Source organism: Bubalus bubalis, chromosome 4 (assembly GCF_019923935.1).
Source record: "Bubalus bubalis isolate 160015118507 breed Murrah chromosome 4, NDDB_SH_1, whole genome shotgun sequence".
NCBI classification, from domain to species: Eukaryota; Metazoa; Chordata; class Mammalia; order Artiodactyla; family Bovidae; genus Bubalus; species Bubalus bubalis.
This window is the reverse complement of record NC_059160.1, coordinates 59,776,791-59,797,281: the sequence shown is the minus strand read 5'-3', so window position 1 is coordinate 59,797,281 and position 20,491 is coordinate 59,776,791.

Below are 20,491 nucleotides of genomic sequence, written 5' to 3'. Positions count from 1 at the left end.
GAAGAAAGCTGAGTGATGAAGAATTGATGCTTTTGAACTGTGGTGTTGGAGAAGAATCCTGAGAGTTCCTTGGACTGCAAGGAGATCCAACCAGTCCATTCTGAAGGAGATCAGCCCTGGGATTTCTTTGGTAGGAATGATGCTAAAGCTGAAGCTCCAGTACTTTGGCCACCTCATGTGAAGAGTTGAATCATTGGAAAAGACTCTGATGCTGGGAGGTATTGGGGGCAGGAGGAAAAGGGGACAACAGAGGATGAGATGGCTGGATGGCATCACCGACTCTATGGACGTGAGTCTGGGTGAACTCCGGGAGTTGGTGATAGACAGGGAGGCCTGGCATGCTGCGATTCATGGGGTCACAAAGAGTTGGACACGACTGAGCGACTGAACTGAAGGCACAAAATGAGGCTTCCCAGGTGGCTTAGTAGTAAAGAATTGGCTTGCCAATGCAGGACAGTATGTTTGATCCCTGGGTTGGGAAGATCCCCTGGAGAAGGAAAAGGCTACCCATTCCAATATTCTTGCTTGAAGAATCCCCATGGACACAGGAGCCTGGTGGGCTACTGTCTGTGGGGTTTCAAAAGAGTCAGACATGACTTAGTGACTAAAAAAACAACAAAGGCACAAAATACATCAAGGGCAAGGTTCGTTGTTAATGACCATGAATATAAATAAAATAGCCATCTTAATAATGTTGATTTGGCATGGTAGGGGGCTACCCTTCTTATCTGACTTATCATCATTGTTTTGTTCATCAGATCAACATGCCCACTTTATCCTGGAGTAGGAGAATCTTTAGTTCTGTCATTTTCCTGGTGCGCATTTATGCTACATGCTACCTTCTACATTGAGGTTGCAATTTGTGAAATGTGATTCTAGAACTCTGAGTGACTTGAGTGTCTAGAAAAGTCATGAGCCTGCAGGAGGTTTTAACAGGGGTGATACTACCCACTGAAAGAAGTTACAGGAAGAGTAGAAGAACAGAATATAATTGCTTATGATCATATCTCAGAAGTCATGCCTGTGAAACAAAGCAAATACATAAATAATATTCGAGATTTACTATTTTATGCCTGAACGCACATGGTTGCTGTGTGCATGTGTCCAGCCCACTCTGGAAACCCCTTCCTGGATGAATGTGTCAAGTTTGGAAGGGAGATTGAAAGGGAAAGGACTCCCAGTGAGGTTGGTGGTTAAGAGCAAAATCAGATACCAAAGGCAATTTCAGAAAAATAACGCACACTTCTTGAACCCCTAGATGTATTTCCAAAGAATGAGTCCACTGCATTTTACACAAGATGCCTGTGTGCCCTGGGATGGTCCACTCCACTCTGGTCTGATGACCGAGGCAGGAACTCATTGAGGTTTCCTGTCCCTTAGAGGAAGAGAAATTAGCAGCTACTGGACAGCTATCTTCCTAGCTTTAAGCTAGCATCATTGAGCCTTGAAGTGACATACCACCACTTTGCAATGTTCGATTGGTCATATAGAAAACCCTGATACGATGGAGGGAACCGCACAAAGCCGCAAAAGCAGGAGGTGGGGGTTGTTGGGGACTGGCTACTACCATGAAGTCAGCATTATTATCGCCCCTGTTTATAGAGGAGTAAACGAGGCTCTGAGAAATAATTTGCTCAAGTCACTCAGTTTGGAACAGGCAGAGCTGGGGCTCAAACCCAGGCAGTGTGACCCCAGAGCAATCCTTTTTGAGCACTGCCCTGTAACCTGGCTACACCACAAGCTTTTTTCTGACTTCCTTTCTTTCCCCCACTGCACCAAGCCTTGCAAATAAGGTATATTTCCTTTTGCTTAGACCATTTGGAAGGTCTTTGTTTCTTCAGGGTGGAGCTTGGAGAGTTTCCAAAGAAAGAAATATAATGAGAACATCTGGCCAAAGTCCCTAATGTGTACACATTTATTAATTAGTTAAGAAGACATAACACAGAGACTACAAATAACAAGACCATTGAACCAATTTCAGAGCCTGAAATTTACAAGCCGTACCCAGGCAGAGTGGGTTGTATGTACATTCTGTTAAGCTCCTTTTCTTTGTGATTGCTTGGGTCAGATTGTGGTCTCATGAGGTTGGGTGGGCTCCACTGAGCAACATTTTGCTAAAACAAGTCTGCGAGATTAGATCTTAGGAAACAAAAGCCGGAACAAGAAACTACATTTCCTATAAAATGCGTAACCGTGGGATAACACATTTGACAACGGTGTGACTGGATAGAGGCCGATTCATTTATGAGAAGGAATGGGATTATGTATGATATATAATGTCATCTGTATAAGTGATCACATGAAAGATAAAGCTTTATTTTGTTGTTGTTGTTGTATTTTTTTTTTAAACCAAATTTTTGCTGCATTAGACATCCCCGTCATAAGCCCAAAGCTGCCGGCAGCCTTCTTGTCATCATGCTGTGTTTGAGAATGACACCAAAATAAAGAAAGTAAGAAAGGAATGCAAGAGAAGAGGTCTGCTGGTGACATTGTTTGACCTTCTGGATCACACCCACTGAAATCCAAGATATACTCATGGACTTCATGTGCCAATGAGTCCCTTTTCATATTATGCCAGTTGGAACACTAACCAACAGATATATTCCACTATATATCTACATGTCTATATCTATTTCATTATATGAATATGTCTCCCTACTTGACCATGATTCTTTGAGGGCAGTACATGCTCAGTATTTGTTGAATGAATTTAGTTGAAAAGTGTTTTGAGCCTAGAGCAGGGACATCTTTTTTTTTTTTTTTAATTGAAGTGTAGTTGTTTTACATATGTATATATTCTTCTTCAGATTCTTTTCCATTATTGGCTGTTATGAAATACTGAATATAGCTCTAGAGCAGGGCCATCTTTAGGGAAGATAATGAACTTGGTGCAAGATATGATCAAGGGACTCAGGTTGGAGTGGGATTGAAAGAGAAGGGACAGATGCCAAACAAGGAATTAGTGAGGCAGTGATGCAGAGTGGGGCAGAGCAATAGTTGGCTTAGGTGCTACCAAATTCTGTGTGTTTGTGTCTGTGTTGTTTTAGTAAGGTTCTCTCTAGACTAAATTAAAATTGGATTTTACCAGCCTGTCTGAATCATCTATCTCCACCAGTTTATCACAAGTGGGGAAATTCACAATGGAGAATCAGAGGCTCACATATGGGCAAATAAGCATGATGGTCACACACAAAAAGAGTTGTTCCTAAATAAGCACCATCAGGTCTTCATAAGGGCATGCCCAGAGCTTAGAGGCCTAAACAGCTCAGTTTGCAATGACAAGCAGCTTCTGGACAATTTAATGGAGTACCGGCTGCAAGCAAAGGCCCCCGAGTGAAGTGGAGATTGGGAGGCGAGGTTTCACTTCCCTTCTAGATCCGCCAGCCAAGAAGAAGACTTGTGGAAGGGATGAACAACAGACCCACCAACCAGCTCCAGGACCCAGTGGAAGGGTCCCTCTCTTTCTTCCATCCCATCACCTTAAAAAAGAGTTCTACTGAAATCTGACATCTTCATTTTCAGCCCACGCCTGGGAGGGTCAGGAGGAGGAGGGGCACTGTCTGTTTGGCTTTGAGATTATTGCTCTTCTGTTCTCCGACTTGGTCACCGATCTACAGGCTCCCAGCTGTAAGGTCTCTGTGTGACCCACGCTCAGGTCATCCTTGGGGAAGACCCCACTCTCCAGGATAAGGGATCTGCAGCATAAATGTCCAGTGAAATTTTCTGTGATGATGGCAATGTTCTGTACTTATGCAGTCCGTGATGGTAGCCACATGTGGTAACATCAGCCACATGTGGTAACATCAGCCACATGTGGCTATTGAGCACCTGAGATGCGTTGAGTATAACAGAAACTGAATTTTTAATTCAATCTAATTTAATTAGCTAAACTTTAAGCAGTGACTAGTGGCTACCCTGTTAGATAATTCAGCTCTCCAGTTTCTTTCTCTCTCTCCCTCCCCTCTCCTGCTCTGCCTTCTACTTATCTCTTGACCCATCCCGCTCCCTCTTGCTAAAATAGCTCCTGTGGAATGTGGACTTTCTATTTTTTAAAACTCTTCCCATCTGGACCAGTGCCCTAAGCCAGTGGATACACAATGAGTCAGTTGAATGTGACAAGGAAGATTCTTGACAGTGAAATAACAATAGAATCTATGAAGAATAAAACAGTACGCTGACATTTTTTATTCTAAGAATTTATGTTGTCGCTGTTGTTGTGTTGTTCAGTCACTAAGTTGTATCTGACTTTTTGTGACCCATAGAATGCAGCATGCCAGGTTTCCCTGTCCTTCACTATCTCCCAGAGTTTGCTCAAATTCATGCCCCTTGAGTCGCTGATGCATCCAACCATCTCATCCTCTGCCGCCCTATCTCCTTTTACCTTCAATCTTTCCCAGAATCAGGGTCTTTTCTAATGAGTCGGCCCTTCACATCAGGTGGCCAAAGTACTGGAGTTTCAGCTTCAGCATCAGTCCAGTGAAGGACTGACTTCCTTTAGGATTGACTGGTTTGATCTCCTTGCTGTCCAAGGGACTCTCACGAGTCTTCTCCAGTATCACAATTCAAAAGCATCAATTCTTCAACACTCAGACTTCTTTATGGTCCAACTCTCACATCCATACATGACTAGTGGAAAAATCATAGCTTTGACTATATGGACCTTTGTTGGCAAAGTGACTGCTCAGCTTTTTAATATGCTGTCTAGGTTCATCATAACTTTCCTTCCAAGGAGCAAGTGTCTTTTAATTTCGTGGCTGCAGTCACTGTCCACAGTGATTTTGGAGCCAAGAAAATAGAATCTGTCACTGTCCACTTTTTCCCCTTCTATTTGCCATGAAGTAATGAGACCGGAGAAGGCAATGGCAACCCACTCCAGTACTCTTGCCTGCGGAATCCCATGGACGCAGGAGCCTGGTAGGCTATGGGGTTGCTGGGAGTCAGACATGGGGTTGCTGGGAGTCAGACACGACTGGCCGACTTCACTTTCATTTTTCACTTTCATGCATTGGAGAAGGAAATGGCAACCCACTCCAGTGTTCTTGCCCGAAGGATCCTGGGGACGGGGGAGCCTGCTGGGCTGCTGTCTGTGGGGTCACACAGAGTCGGACACGACTGATGCGACTTAGCAGCAGCAGCAGCAATGAGACCGGATGCCATGATCTTAGTTTTACAAATGTTGAGTCTTAAGCCAGCTTTTTCATTCTCCTTTTCACCTTCAAGTGGCTCTTTAATTCCTCTTCACTTTCTGCCATTAGAATGGTATCATCTACATATCTGAGGTTTTTTATATTTCTCCTGGTAATCTTGATTCCAGCTTGTGCTTCATCCAGCCCAGCGTTTCACATGATGTACTCTGCATAGAAGTTAAATAAGCAGAATGACCATATACAGCCTTGATGTACTCCTTTCCCAATTTGGAACCAGTTCATTTTTCCATGTCCGGTTCTGTTACTTCTTGACCCGCATACAGATTTCTCAGGAGGCAGGTAAGGTGGTCTGGTATTCCCATCTCTTTAAGGATTTTCCAGTTTGTTGTGATTCACACAAAGGATTTCATGTAGTCAATGAAGCAGAAGTAGATGTTTTTCTGAAATTCCCTTGCTTTCTCTATGATCCAATGAATGCTGGCAATTTGATATCTGGTTCCTCTGCCTTTTCTAGATTGTTTATCTCTTAATAAGAAAAAACTGTAACAGCCAAGAACATGTCTATAAAGAGTTCTGGAGCCAGACTCCCAGGCTCAAGATGATGGTCTCACTTATTAGCTAAAGTCTCTTGGGCAAGTTACTGAATTTCTCAGTATTTCAGTTTCCTCCTCCTGGAAAGAGATAACAGTACCCAAAGGGTTGTGGTGAAGCTTAAATAATTTTTCTTTGCAAAGCAATGAGACAGAGCTTAGCACATAGTAGGTGTTAATCCGTATTTACTCATATTCTCTTGGCACAGAAGGGGCTCAACACAAATTAGCTGAATGAGTGAATGGATTAAGTATGTGGCCACCGGGTGGCAGTCGTGCCTTACTAATAGAGAGTGAACCAAAACCCAGGGACTGTGCTTTATAGGCGATTCCCTGAACTTCCCTCCTGAAGCCCCAGATGCACAGTATGAAGAACTGAGCCTCTTCTCTTTCCTGCCCCTCCTTTTTCTCTGATCTCTGCCCTCTCTCTACTGTGATGACCCTTTTCTCATTTTCCTACTGTATTGCTCGGCTCAGGCTACCGTTACAAACGACTGGGTGGCTTAGTGACAGACACCTATTTTCTCATAGTTCTAGAGGCTAGAAGTTCAAGGTCAGGGTGTCTACAGAGTTGGTTTCCAGAGGGGCCTTTCTCTTGGTTTGCAGATTGCTTCTTCTCTGTGCATGCACACAGAGAAAGATCTTTGGGATCTCTTCCTCTTCTTATAAAGTCACTAGTTACATTAGATTTGGGTTCCACCCTTTTAACCTGATTTAACCATAATCATAATTTAATCATAATCCCTAAGGGCCATATCTTCAAATACAGTCAACATACAAATTTTGGGGAGACAGGGACACAATTCAGTCCATCAGTTCAGTTCAGTCATTCAGTTGTGTCCAACTCTTTGCGACCTCATGGACCGCAGCACTCCAGGCCTCCCTGTCCATCACCAACTCCCGGAGTTTACCCAAACTCATGTCCCTCAAGTCGGTGATGCCATCCAAACATCTCATCCTCTGTCGTCCCCTTCTCCTCCTGCCCTCCATCTTTCCTAGCATCAGGATCTTTTCAAACGAGTCAGCTCTTCACATCAGGTGGCAAAAGTATTGGAGTTTCAGCTTCAGCATCAGTCCTTCCAATGAACACTCAGGACTGATCTCCTTTAGGATGGACTGGTTGGATCTCCTTGCAGTCCAAGGGACTCTCAAGAATCTGCTCCAACATCACAGTTCAAAAGCATCAATTCTTCAGCACTCAGCTTTCTTTATAGACCAACTCTCACAACCATACATGACTACTGGAAAAACCATAGCCTTGACTAGATGGACCTTTGTTGACAAAGTAATGTCTCAGCTTTTTAATATGCTGTCTAGGTCGGTCATAACTTTCCTTCCGAAGAGTAAGCATCTTTTAATTTCATGGCTACAGTCACCATCTGCAATGATTTTGGAGCCCCCAAAATAAAGTTTGCCACTGTTTCCCTATCTATTTGCTATGAAGTGACAGGACCGGATGCCATAATCTTAGTTTTCTGAATGTTGAGCTTTAAGCCAACTTTTTCCCTCTCCTCTTTTACTTTCATCAAGAGGCTCTTTAGTTCTTCTTCACTTTCTGCCATATCATCACATTTATTTCTAATCTCTATTCTTGAACATATATGCTCATTTGTGTCCAACTTTTTGCAACCCCATGGACTGTAGCACACCAGGCTCGTCTGTTCATGGGATTTTCCAGGTGAGAATACTGGAGTGCATTGCCATTTCCTCTATTCTTGTATTTGTTACCAATGTGACTTTCCTTTCTTATTTCCTATCCTCACCCCTGCCCTCCCTCAAGCTTTGCATGGCTTTTCTAGGATTGGTTGTACAGGTTATAAACTGAATACCTCTAGGGGGGGCACCATTCATATCATATTTAACATATATTCATATATTATGACTATGCTGAGACAAATGGAAGGAAAGTTATGACCAACCTAGACAGCATATTAAAAAGCAGAGACATTACTTTGTCAACAAAGGTCCGTCTAGTCAAGGCCATGGTTTTTCCAGTAGTCATGTATGGATGTGAGAGTTGGACTATAAAGAAAGCTGACCGCCAAAGAATTGATGCTTTTGAACTGTGGTGTTGGAGAAGACTCTTGAGAGTCCCTTGGACTGCAAGGAGATCCATCCAGTCCATCCTAAAGGAGATCAGTCCTGGGTGTTCATTGGAAGGACTGATGTTGAAGCTGAAACTCCAATACTTTGGCAACCTGATGCAAAGAGCTGACTCATTTGAAAAGTCCCTGATGCTGGGAGGGATTGGGGGCAGGAGGAGAAGGGGACTACAGAGGATGAGATGGTTGGATGGCATCACCAACTCAATGGACATGGGTTTGGGTGGGCTCTGGGAGTTGGTGATGGACAGGGAGGCCTGGTGTGCTGTGGTCCATAGGGTCGCAAAGAGTCGGACACGACTAAGCGAGACAAATGGTGTAACGTAGACAGGGGAGTCCTTTTCTAATTCACACGAAGGGTTGGCTTCCTCATATTCGTCCATTGTCTTCCTTTCCTTCTCAGTGTCATTCTCTTTCTTTGGCTTCCCTCCTTCCTTGCTCTCCTCTTCAGGCTGAACCTGCTCCGTGTTCATAAAAAGATGATGAAATTCATCATAGCACACGTTTGTTCAGTACCCTGGGGGAGCTGGGCTCTCTGTGAGTGCCAGATGATGCATCCTGCCCTGGTACCTTTAAACCAGCCAGTCCTTCCACATCCAAGAGACTGTTACCCCATGGAATGAGCCTCCAACATCCTTGGATCATTCAAGGGCTTCTATTACCTTGGAGCAGACATTAGGACCAAACATGGGCTGGGAGGGAGGCATATAGTATTATGATATAAACTAGCATTTGCTAAACACATGCCATGTGCTGCAGACAGTTCTGGACCCTCTCTATGTATTAGATTTAACATTAAAGCCATGCTCTTATTTTGTAGATGAGAAAACTAAGCTGCAGAGAACATGGCAGAGACTTCTGATTTCCAGCGTCTCTTTCTTGAAATAATAGAACCCAGGAATTTTGGCTGGGCCCAGGGCTCCCCAAGAATAGTCTCATTTCTCAGCCTCCCGTGCAGTTTGATGTGGTCATATGACTCAATTCTGGCCACTTAGATGTGAATAGAAATGACATCTGCAGGTTCAGGGTTCCCATTCTTGAAAGGAAGCTTCTTGCTGTCTGTGTCCTCCTTTCTCTGTCCTCAGGCTTAGACAAGGGTGGGGCAGTAGTAAGCCAGCTTTGACTATAAGAACAAGACTGTGATGAACAGAAAAGGAACCTAGGTCCCTGGATGAGTTTATGGGACAAAGGCACATGCCTGCCCTAAATCTACCTTCAGATTATTATGTGAATAAGAACTAACCTCCTATCTTGCTTGAACCAATGTATTTTGGGATGTCTTCATTACAGCAGCATAGCCTGTGTTGTAACTAATATGAAGAGGTTAAATAACATGCCCAAGACCACACAGATAATAAATGGTAACAAGAGGATTTAAACTCAGGCAGGATTTGAATCCAGAGCCCAGACTCCCAGCCAGTAATTGGATAATAATGTCTTACTCCTGCAGAAGTTTATAATCTCCAGGAAGACAACATCCTGTGCTGAGCTTTGAAGGACAGTCAAGTGGACTCTAAAACACCATTTATATAGCCTCCTCACCAAGTATCTGAAAGCCCTATTATTATCATTCTCTTCTTTGAGGCATTAGCAATCAGGTTAAAATGTAAACACGAGGTGCAAGCAGCACAGAAAGCTATTATCAGTCCTATCCGACTCATTTTGATCCTGTGGACTGTAGCCCACCAGGCTCTTCTGTTCATGGGATTCTCTAGGCAAGAATACTGGAGTGGGTAGCCATTCCCTTCCTTCTCTAGGTAATTTTCCTGACTCATGGATTGAACCCAAGTCTCCTGCATTGCAGGCAGATTCTTTACTGTCTGAGCCATCAGGGAAGCCCCTTAGGCCATTTGGTACTAGTTAATTCCTCATACTTTCTAGTCTCCCAGAGTTGAAATAAAGTAAGACACGGGACAGATAAAATTTAATGGAATGCTGTGAGGGAGATAGGTATCACTAAAATAGAGTATAGGGGAATAGAGTATAGGAAAGAAAAACAGAGGGACCCTTTGCCTTAAAGGACAATGTGGTACATAGAATAATATTTTTTCTGCTCCAGTGATGTCCACGTCTTAATCTCTGGAACTGTGAATATGCTAACTTGCAGATTAAGGATCTTGAGATGAGCTGATTATCCTGGATTATTTGGACAAGCTCAACCTAATCTCTGGAAGCCTTACTGTCAACGGCAGAACAGCAAGTCCTTGGTTCTTGTCTTTTCAAAGAGAAAGAATTCAATTGAGAGACATGGAACGGCTTTAAGTAGCAAGAGTTTCATTAAGCAGAGCTAAAGTACACTCCTGAGAAAGGATGAGAGTGAGCTGTCTGGAAACCAGAAGCAGCCTTGCAACGGGGTGGGGCTGGGTTTTGTAGAGTGGTGGCCGCTCCATGTCCTGCATCATTTGACTGACTGACTGACTGACAGTTTTAGGTTGTATAGCTTTTCTCCTGCTGCACAGGCATTCACCATAAACACCCAAGCAAAACCCATGGGGAGCGGGGGTACAAAACCACAATGCTAATGTATTATAATTATGGCACAATGAACCAACCCTAGGTTACTTTGAGTTACCTTTTAGGTCTTGGTGCCTTTGTGCCAACCTGTGCTGGTGGTTTTATCTTGCTTGGTCTTGATATGGCTGGACACCTAGTGGGTGGTCCTTGGCTACAAGAGGGAGGGTCTCTGGGTATATTCTGATCACCAGTGTCTGGGGGAGGGGAGATGACCCCATCCAGGACAGGGCAGGGACCCACTCATGTCTGACTAGCTACCTAATGTTATAAGGGAAAGAGGGAAGCAAGATAGAGTCAGAGAAGGCAATATGACGGCAGAAGCAGAAGTCAAGAGACAGAGGAAGAGAAATATGAATATGCTACACTGCTGGCTTTGAAAAGGGAGGAATGGGCATGAGACAAGGAATGTGGGCAGTCTCTGGAAGCTGGAAAAGGCAAGGAAATGGAGTTTTCTCTTAGATGCTCCAGAAGAATGAAGCCCTGCTGACACCTTAGTTTTTAACTCAGTCAAACTCATTTTGGACTTCTGACCTCCAAACCTGTAAGATAATAAATACTATCAACTTTGCAGTTGTGATAATTGCAATTTACAGGGAAAATATTTATTTGGTCACTCATATCACCAAAATATATTTCTTATATACATTTGGTCTTCCTCCACAGTTCCTGGCTCACAGCTCCTCAAATCCTATGAATTTCCGAAGTGCGGCAATAAAGGTGTCGTTTGTTATGTGAATGAGTAACTTTTGGAAAGTACCTGAGGATGACCCAGTGGAACCAACCCTGTGATCAGAGGATGGGAACTTTCAGTCCTATAGGGAGCAGGGAGGAGCTGGAGGGTGAATCAGTCACCAGTGGCCTAATCAATCATGACTATAAAATCCAAAAGGACCAGATTTAGAGAGTTTCTGGGTTAGTGGGCATTTGGGAGACTGGGGAGGGTGGGGCCTGTAGAGAGCATGGAAGCTCCGTCCCCTTTCCTCATGCCTGGATCTATGCATCTCTTCCTGCTGGTTGTTTCTGGGTTGTATCTTTTTATAATAAACCTGTGATGTAGGGACTTCCTGGCTGTCCAGTGGTTAGGAATCTGTGCTTCCACCCAAGGAGCTATGGGTTTGATCCCTGGTTGGGGAACTAAGACCCTATATGCTGTATGGTGTGGCCAAAAAACAAACAAACCAAAAAACCTGTGATGTAGTAAGAAGACTGTTTCTCTGAGTTCTGTGACCTTCCCTAGCAAATTAATCAAATCTAAGGAGGGGGTCATGGGGAACCACTAATTTGTAGCCAGTTGGTCAGAACCCCAGGTGATAACCCGGGCTTGTCACTGGCATCTGAAGTTGGGTGGTCAGTCTTGTGGGACTGAGCCCTTAACCTGTGGGACCTGATTCTATTTCTGCTTAGGTAGTGTCAGAATTGAGTTGAATGGTAGGACATTCAGGGGCTGTCTGGAGACTTGCTTGTTGGTGTAGGGAAACCACCTTCCCTCCAGTATACACACATTGAAATTGGATCTAGGAACAAGCAGAGACATTACTTTGTCAACAAAGGTCCATCTAGTCTATGGTTTTTCCAGTAGTCATGTATGGATGTGAGAGTTGGACTATAAAGAAAGCTGAGTGCTGAAGAATTGATGCTTTTGAACTGAGGTGTTGGAGAAGACTCTTGAGAGTCCCTTGGACTTCAAAGAGATCCATCCAGTCCATCCTAAAGGAGATCAGTCCTGGGTGTTCATTGGAAGGACTGATGTTGAAGCTGAAACTCCAATACTTTGGCCACCTGATACAAAGAGCTGACTCATTTGAAAAGACCCTGATGCTGGAAAAGATGGAGGGCAGGAGGAGAAGGGGACGACAGAGGATGAGATGGTTGGATGGCATCACCACCTCAATGGTCATGGGTTTGGGTGGACTCCGGGAGTTGGTGATGGACAGGGAGGCCTGGTGTGCTGCAGTTCATGGGGTCTAAAAGAGTCGGACAAGACTGAGCAACTGAACTGAACATATAACTGGGAATTTGTTAGAATATCAATAGGAAATAGTACAAGGAATGTGGTTGTCAGAGTCCCTGCTGGAAACAAGAGGCATACATATAGGGCTTAAGTATCAAGAGTTTAATAGATTATGTCTTATGCAGGTATGGACAGGTTTAAGAGCACAAAAAAGAGTGAGGAGGCTTTAAGCGATTAACAGTAGAGGGGAGATGATCCCATCATGAGGCCTGAAGAACAAGGTGTCACTGGGGACCAGTGAGAGCTACGGTCACAAAGAAGATGCCCAACAGAAGCTGTGGCCACAAAGATGGGGCTCTGGATGGCAGATCTCCCAAAATTTTCCATTATGTATAATAAACTCCATCAGTGAAGAATTCTTCATAAAAGACTTTTGTCCCAGAGATTTATAATGAATTCCTCACTCATCCTGTGAGGCCAAACCAGATGATGTTAACAGTTGACTTAATGAGGAAGAAACTCCATTAGACCTGCTTATTTGTGTAACTTAACTCTTGTACTAGCTTTTACTTTGTTTTGAATATGTAAAAATGCTCTTAGTGATTATGATTTATGCTCCTTACTTCAACAGATCTTTTAATGGAAAAAACATATCAGTGAAGCTTAGGGTACAAAGGAAATGCAGTTATCCACCCATGCAAAAGCTCATCTAATTGGCAGAAGCTATAAACTGAGTACCACTGTGCATCTGGGGGCAGTGACCCATATTTCAGGCAAAGCAACAAGGGGAAAATGTAAAGTTCCTCTAGTTTTAATATAGTAGTGATTACCCTAATCTCACAAATCATACCCAGAATCAACTGGGAGAATGTGCAAGGGGAATGGGTACTTTGATCTTTTCATAGTTTCCTTCTCGGTAAATAAACTTATATTTTCAAGCCAAATCTCATCTTGCAATTTCCTGCCAACTTCAGTTCTCTGTGTAGCTTACCTTTGCTTTTTCCACTTCTGGCCTCTGGCATTCAACAAACACTTTGCTTTTTTTTTTATTTTCCCAGATTTAAATTAAATGTTTTAGAGAAATGAGGCATGTGATAACAGTCTCTGCAGCTCTCCTCTATAGTATGACATTAATTTGGGCCTCTGTTTTCTCTCAAACTTTCTATTGCCCCCTGACTTATATTAAATACAGCTACACTGGAAGATTTAGAGGTAAGTTAAGTGGAAACAGCTTGAGTCTCTAAAAAAAATACATATTGTAAAAGTCAGAATAAAATAATTACAAGCAAATTGGAAGAACAGACTCAATTTTGTCACCAATAATTTTTAGAATTTGTTAGATTGTCACTTGTTATTACTCTGTTTCCACTTCTTCAGCCAAAACAAGTTCTAACAAACCTGACTATTTTTGTAGATGAATTCAATAAATTTCACATAACTTGAAAGAAATTGCAGAACAGTTACATAATGGAATCCAATTCACTTGGATCCTACCTATATTTGCCATGATTTGGATATGAATTTGTTCAGAGTTTACTTTTCCTGTCCACGGGGCGGCGGTGGGTGGGGGCGTGGGGGGAAGAGTTTACTAGGAAAATAATGTAAATAAGATTTCAATGTATTTAAGAAGTCAAATGGCTTCCAAGTACTTGAAGAAACTTTGAGAGTGTTAATTTGCATGTAAATCAACTGTTTCGATAATGGCTAATGATTATCAACATCCCTGACTTCACTGACATTTAATTTGAATTTGTAGTTCAAAACATTTTTGTGAATCAGAATTTTTATTCTCACTGTATAGAGACATTCATTCAACAAGTATTTTATTGTGCATCTAGTGTGATGCCGGGCTTTCCCTATATGGGCTTCCCCATAAGTCATACCCAATAACGTATGGGCTTCCTTTGGCTCAAAGGGTAAAGAATCCTCTTGCAAAGCAGGAGCTGGAGGAGACATGGGTTCAATCCCTGGGTCAGGAAGATACCCTGGAGAAGCAAATAGCAACCCATTCCAGTATTCTTGCCAGAAAAATCCCATGGACAGAGGAGCCTGGTGGGCTACAGTCCAAAGGGTCGCAAAGGGTTGGACACGACTGAGTGACTAAGCATGCATTCAAGCACGGTGCTAGGCATTGATCAGAAGCTGAAAAGAAAACTGTAGGCCTAAACCAGAACTTGTACCTAGGTTATATTCATCTTCCCACTCACCACCCCAACCCCAGCACCACTCCACTAAATATTGAACTTGCCCCTTTAAGGACAGAGTATATGTCTTAATTATCTAGCTCTCCAGAATGCCCAATATCTAGAACTGAGCTTGGCACATGCTGCTGCTGCTGCTAAGTCACTTCAGTCGTGTCCGACTCTTTGTGACCCCATAGACGGCAGTCCACCAGGCTCCCCTGTCCCTGGGATTCTCCAGGCAAGAACACTGGAGTGGGTTGCCATTTCCTTCTCCAATGCATGAAAGTGAAAAGTTGGCATATAGTATATGCTCAACGAATGTTCATTGAATGAAAAACTTCTGACTCCCAGTCCAGTGTTCTTTTGTTATAACACAGCTAATACTTATTTAGAGACAATTATGTGTTTGGTGCTTGGCTAAGGAGTATACCTCATTCCTCAAAATAACCCCGAGAAGTAGATAGGTAGATAGTAGTAATAGTTTCACTTAATAGATAAGAAAAATGAAACTCAGAGGGTTGAAAGTATCTTGCCCAGGGTTGCATACCTAGAAAATGACATAACCAGCATTTGGATCATCCCAGATCAGAGGGTGCCTACCTGGTGTCTAACACCAATTATTTCCTCCTACTTTGCTGCCACTAAAGCCACACCCACAGCCCTTCGGTTGCACTGCCGGGACACTCCTGAAGCCACTAAGCTCATACTAACAGGTTTTCGAGGTGGGCAAGCTTCCCTGGTGGATCAGATGATAAAGAATCTGCCTGCAATGCAGGAGACCTGGGTTCGATCTCTGGGTCAGGAAGATGCCCTGAAGGAGGGAATGGCATCCCACTCCATTATTCTTGCCTGGAGAATTCCATGGACAGAGGAACCTAGTGGGCTACAGTCCATGGGATCGCAAAAGAGTTGGACATGACTGAGCAACTAACAAACTCCTTAGATGATCTTAAAAGGAGAGCTAGGACTGTTCTCTGGAGGTGATGGCGAATCCTTTTGTTCCTCTCTGGGCAGACAATTTAGAGAAAGGCCTCTGCTCTCTCCCTAGGGCTTCTGCTTTCTACCATCCGTGCACCAATCCCTGAAAAGCAAGTGTGGAGGTGAAGTTCCATTCACTTCCTTCCAGATTCCCACTCCTCCTAGACTCCTCTTGAATTCTTTGCCAGACCAGCCCAATTAGTCCCCTCACCCTTCCTGAAGCTTTTCAGGGAAGCAATATTACAACAGCAACTCCCTCATTATCTCACTCCTTCTAAACTCTATGATTCTAAGAGCCACCCCCACCCCCCTGGGGGTGGGGGGCGGGGTGTGGGGGGGTGTGGGGGGGTGTGGGGGGTGTGGGGGGGCGGGAGGGCAGAAGCTAATTAGCATGACTCTTTAACCCTTCCTTGAAAGACTTCTACTACACACACACACCCCAAAACAAGGTGAGACGAGGGGGTATTCAAGAATGCATTTAAAAGTGAGACAGAATTTCAGACGGATTGTAAGTAAAAGAGAACACAGTTCTATTCAAGTACAATGTGAAAAAGTAAAGCACAATGCCTGTGTTTCCCGATTCTCACCACAGGATGCAATGAAGACTTTTCTAATTTACGGGTTTGTTAGTGTGAAAGAAATCTCGTGAGCATAAAATCAAACCATTAACAAATTATCTTATTAGAAAGGAGTATAATTACATTGTGGGACCCTTCATCCCCCTCAAACACAGGGGGAAGGGTTACCTCCAGGCTGGGCTAGTTCTACTCATGGAAACACAACCTTGTGATTTGTACTAGGGTTTTTCACCTTTTCATCTGCTGACGTCCAAAGTAGATGTACTTGTTCAGGATATCCATTTAAATGCTGTGTCTTCTCTGATGTCTCAGCAAAATGTCCAGAGCATAGGCTGGAGGGAGTGGACAGATGCTCCAACTCTGTGGACCCTGGGAGTATCAGAGAGGTGTTTGGAGAGTGGAGGTTTCTGTGGGGTGAGCTCTGTGCACAGAGGGGTAAGCGTATTTGTGTTCCTCCACTTCTCTGCTGTCGTGACCATGACTTCTTTGCATTCTGTGATTACTGTTTATGCAGGAGAGTGAAGGAAGGGGTTTGAATCCTCACTGATGGTTATATTACCAAGCAGGGATTCATGTACCGGGAGACACAGAAAACTCAACTCTGACGAGTGTTTGAAGGGCTCCAAGCTCATGCTTCAAAGACCCAAACTTCTTGATGATTTTCAGGCAAGGTTTTTTTTTTTTTAATTTATTTAATTGAAGGATAATTACAGTTTTGTGTTGGTTTCTGCCATACATCAACATGATCAGCCATAGGTATACATATGTCCCCTGCACCTTGAGCCTTTCTCCCACCTCCCACCCCATCCCACACCTCTAGATTGTCACAGGGCCCTGGTTTGAGATTCGGAGTCATACAGCAAATTCCCACTGGCTATCCATTTTACATATGTTAGTGTATACAGGCGAGCATTTTTAAAGACTGTCAGGATGAGTGATCAGCTCATGGGCTTTCTTCTGACTGGTGAGTGGTGAGGTCATAAAGTGTTGTTTTGGGGAATCTAGGTCATCATCCTTCTGGTTCCTACCAATCTGGGGTCCACATGCTTGTGGTCAGCATGTAGTCACCCTCCTCTACCTGGGTGAAGGTCTTAGTTTCTGCAGAACAACTCAAAGATACATATCAGATTGTCTTTCTGTATCCCATCAGGAGGAACTAGGAGTCCTGTGACTACTGTCCTAATCATTAGCTGCTTGAGCCTGCTCTTTGGGAAGGCCTAGGAGACTAGAGCCCTTTCTTTTCTATCAACAAGAAATGGGGAGCACGGAGGAGCTTTTGTACCCAGGAAGTGCCTGCAGGGCCCTGTCGGGTTTCAAACCTCCCGCTTTTCTTTGATACGTCTCAATCTTGAGGGGAACAGGGCCGGGACAAGAAAGGAAATACAGTTTGGGATAGAGAGATTAATTATAAACTCAGCAAGAGAACTTGGTTTTGTTTTGGTTTTTGGCTGCTCCACGTGGCATCAGGATCTTGATTTCCTGACCAGGGATGAAACCCACGTCCTCTGCAGTGGAAGTGTGGAGTCTTAATCGCTGAACCACCAGGGAAGTTGAGAACTCAGTTATAGGGGGACTCAGCTTCATTTGGGATGGTGGACAAGGCCTGGCCCCAGGAGGAACCATGTTGTAGGCAAGCTCATTTTAACAGAAATAATCACAGGACGGTGGTACTTCAATGAGTTAGTAAAAGTGAAGCAACCTGAACCGTGCCTGGTACGCAGGATACCATAGCCAAAGTTCAGCGGTTACCCACTGCGTTCGAGCGCAGCACCTCAGGCAAACACACGCTCACTGCGTGTTTGTTGAATGAGTGACTGTTACACTCTGTGCCACCCTGGCAGCTCCAGCAATCTCAGGATGATCCTCCTCCCGGCTGTTCTTTTTCTTGCATCCTCTACAAAAAAGGGCATGAGCTCACTACCTGACCCCTACATCTTGAACAAGGGGGCCAACCCTCCCACCTCTGCTCAAAGCTGGGAAGCTTCTGGTTTTGCGGTGAGCGAGGGACCCCTGTTGGCAGTGAAAGAATAAAAGAAGAAAGACCCAGCTGGGTAATAAAACTGCTACAAGTCACTGCAGGAAAGAGCAGTTGTCTCCAAAAAAATGCAGTTGCACCAGATTTTCTAAACAATAAGGAGGGTCAGTCCCTCTCAAGAGGAAAGAGTCAAGGGTTCCTCTGAGAAGGAACTAACTCCCTCAGTAAATCAGGAAACCTCAAAGCACTCACTGGCCGAGGGGAGGCCCAGCACCTCCCCTGAGTGATTCACTTGCTCCCACTGAACCTGGAAGCTCAAGACCAATTGGGCCCCTTTCTGGGAACCCTTTGCTCCCTCTTCTCCCCAAGAAGCAGGTTTGCACCTTTCACAAGACATCCTTCCATGCTCAGTGACTCCCTTCCCCATTGATTCACAGCTGGCAGCTCCTGACCCCTCCCTGGAGAACCTTGGCCTAGCAGGCACCCTCTTCCTTCACCTGGAGCCACATTTGGCCTAATACTTGTCCCTCAGGAGCCTTTTAATTGTGAAGCCTTCCATTTCATAAGCCAATGAAAGGTACTGTGAGGCTCGTACTAGTAAACAGGTCCTGTGCGTGGACTCCACGGAGAGTCCCTGCTGCCTTTTTCCTCCTTCCGTTCACCCTGGCCTCCTGAGGGAAGCGCACCATTTTGAAGAGATCAAAAGTAAGTTGCTGGGGTGGTTTCACCGGTTTGGGGCTCTCTTTGGGGTGATGAAATCGCTTTGGAACTGGATCGAGGTGGTGGTTGTTGAGTATCATGAATAAACTAAATGCCACTTTAAAAGGGCTAGTTTTATGCTGCTGCTAAGTTGCTTCAGTCATGTCCGGCTCTGTGCAACCCCATAGTCGGCAGCCCACCAGGCTCTCCCGTCCCTAGGATTCTCCAGGCAAGAACACTGGAGTGGGTTGCCATTTTCTTGCTAGCCCTCAATAAAAAATTAAATTGCTTTTACCACCAAATATTGGCCCAGATTCTCAGGCAAATGGATTTAGGGGAAATACTGTAAATGAAAGAATGGGGAGCTACTTTGGAGAGAGCAAGGGAGGCTTGCCTTTCTCAGGCTCCAAGGCAGAGGCTAATAGGGTAAGGAAAACAGAAAACCCAGTCGGCTGCCCTGCATATGCATTCCCTGTGGTGTAGAAAGGGCTGGGCTGGGCATCACTAAGGCATCAGTTTGCCCTCAAGATAAGGTCACTTGAAGGTTTAAATTTTTTTCCTATTTTCTTTTTTAATTTACTTTTTAAATGGAGGATAATTGCTTTACAATGTTGTGTTAGTTTCTTCTGTACAACAATATGAATCAACTTTTGTTCAGTGGCTCAGTTGTGTCTGACCCTATGGATTGCAGCATGCTGGGCTTCCCTGTCCTTCACCATCTCCTGGAGCTTGCTCAAACTCATGTCCATTGAGCCAGTGATGCCATCCAACCATCTCATCCTCTGTCATCCCCTTTTCCTCCTGCCCTCAATCCTTCCCAGCATCAGGGTCTTTTCAAATGAGTCGTCTCTTTGCATCAGATGGCCAAAGTATTGGAACTTCAGCTTCAACGTCAGTCCTTCCAATGAATATTCAGGATTGATTTCCTTTAGGATGGACTGGTTTGATCTCCTTGATGCCCAAAGGACTCTCAAGAGTCTTCTCCAGCACCACAGTTCAAAAGCATTAATTCTTAGGTGCTCAGCCTTCTTTATAGTCCAACTTTCTCATCCATGAATCAACTATATGTATACATATATCCCCTCCCTCCTGAACCCCTCTCTCCCCACCCCTACCCCTCCAGGTCATTACAGAGCACCAAGCTGAGTTCCCTGAGCTCCGCAGTAACTTCCCATTAGCTCGCTATCTTATACATTGTAGTGTATATGTTGATGCTACTCTATCAATTCATCCCATCCTTCCCTTCTTCCCCGTGTCCACAAGTCTGTTCTCAACATCTGTAATTTCATTATTATAGGACAACAACATTTCTTTTTTGTGAAGAGTCCCTTTGACTGAGTTGGTGATAATTGGTCATTTGAGTTTCCTATTCTAAATCACTCATCCCTTAAACAAACATTTCTTGAGTCTGAGAACCAACTCCTAGAAGAGTTCAAAGGCTAAACTATTAAATAAGGAAGGCAGACTTCACAGAAGGATTGCCTTCTACTTCTGCCTTCAGTAGAAGCTTCTGGAGGCATCCTGTACCTGGGTTCAAGTTGCCAGAGAAAATATTAATACAAGGTGCCCATCAAATTTGAATTTCAGATCAAGAAAAAATACTTTTTAAGCCTAAGTATTTCCAGTGCTGTATGCTGTATTTGGCCTATAATTATACTAAAAAAAGAAGTGTTCATTATTTATTTGAATTTCAAATTTCAAATTTCTGCATTTTTATGTGCTAAATCTGCTAAATCCAATTTCTAGAATTACAGATGACCCAGGCTGAGAGTTT